Consider the following 1,727-nt stretch of genomic DNA (forward strand, 5'->3'; position numbering starts at 1 on the left):
ACTCCTGCATACTTTGCACTCTTCATTGCACTACAGCCTATCTGTATTGTTTCTGTTTATAGAGTGTATTTATTGTTTGTTTTGTCTGAATAAGCGCATTGTGAGCAATGCGATCCAAAGCAAAAATTCCTCGTATGTGTCCTCATGCCTGGCAAATAAAGCTGATTCTGATTCAAATCATTCCCATCTTCTCCCCTAACAGTCGAGGCTGAATGGTATTAACGCACTTTACTGTCAAAAAATGTAATCCGCACAGATGCATCATGGGTTTCCAGATGTGTGTGAGCCCTCTGCAGAGCCAGTGAGGGAGAGACAACATGGTTTAAAACGATAGTTGTTCATGGGAAGTATTCCCATTATTTTATCATTATCATTAGAGGCCACTGGTACTATAATTTTATATTGCATTTAGTGTGTTTTGGTTCCATTTGTGCATTTTTTCTGCAGATTATTTCTGAGTGATGTAAGTCTAATTCATGTTAGAAATGACCCAGAACTAGTGCAGTAACTGTTAAGTAAGGTCTTTAATGTAATGTTCATGGGCCTAATCTGTAACGTTGTTGTTCTGCATAATGTTTCCACTTTATCACTTTATCTGCCCATCTGAGAAACTCATTCTTGAACTTTTGCTTCTCGCAGCAGCTTTTCTTGTTTCCAGTCTCTCCTTCCTCTCCCTCTGTATCCAAGAGGGAACGTAGCAATGCAACTCACTCATAAACACTCTCATAAAGACGGGATCAAAAACACACAATGTTCCTTGCTTTTGCCATCTTTCGCTGTGTTTGCTCTGATCTGCCAGATGGACATTAAAAGTGTTTTGCTGCATGACGTAACGTTTGCATCTTGCTGTGAAGACAAAAGTTAAATGTTAGTTACAAAGCTGGTTAAAACGTGGAATTACTTACTCAGAATGGAGGACTAGTCTGCATGATGCGACTCTTAGGTTTGCTCACAAATGCATGTGCATAGAGAAATATAAGGCTGTCATTGACTAAAGAAATTCTTAGTCACCTAACACTTAGGGACCCTTCGGTATTTATGGAATGGACCACCGGAGGAAAATAGAGGAGGGTCATGTATTTTTTTTCTTTGTTGATGGCATCGTCATCCAACATTTTTTAGTCCAGGTCGGAGGAGCACCCAACTTTTGTTTTCATGAACACCGAAAATGTTTAAAGTGGCTTGTTTGGTGCATATATTTCCATGTAGCTCCATACAGCTCTCTGAGTCTCGGCCCCCCCCATCGCTAGCAGATGAGTCCCTCCCTGTTTAGTCGGCCAGACAATTTGAGCTGTAGCTTTGTAGAGACCGTGGGATTTCCCAAACAACGTAAATTTTGCCCACACATATAAACACAAAACTGCTTTGCTAGTTCCATACTGTTGCCATGCAGCCACGCACGCTCCCACACTGACGCACGTCTGAGAAGTAGACTTCTGGATTATGCTGAGCTTCGACAGCTTGACCTGTCTGCTAATACACAATGACTGAGGGAGCCTAGTGACGAGTCCATAGCAACCAGTTCACGTGTTGAATTTGTTATTACCCAGTGTGCTTTACTAAAAAAAAACATTTTATTGTTTTATTTTACGTGAATACTAGTTCACTATAAGGAGTAACATAGTATTTGAAGTAACGTAGTAATGCAGGGAGTGTGCATTTAGTTTCCATACTTACTGTGTTTCCTTAACAATGTTAGTGGGTAAATCTACTGAAATGCCCCCCCC

General features: G+C 40.7%; 1 protein-coding gene across 3 annotated transcripts in view; it reads left to right on the forward strand.

The window, feature by feature from the left end:
• The window catches only part of mlphb (melanophilin b), a 49,416-nt gene that overhangs the window by 25,396 nt on the left and 22,293 nt on the right, over positions 1–1,727 (forward strand). The window lies entirely within an intron of this gene.

Source organism: Etheostoma spectabile, chromosome 11 (assembly GCF_008692095.1).
Source record: "Etheostoma spectabile isolate EspeVRDwgs_2016 chromosome 11, UIUC_Espe_1.0, whole genome shotgun sequence".
NCBI classification, from domain to species: domain Eukaryota; kingdom Metazoa; phylum Chordata; class Actinopteri; order Perciformes; family Percidae; genus Etheostoma; species Etheostoma spectabile.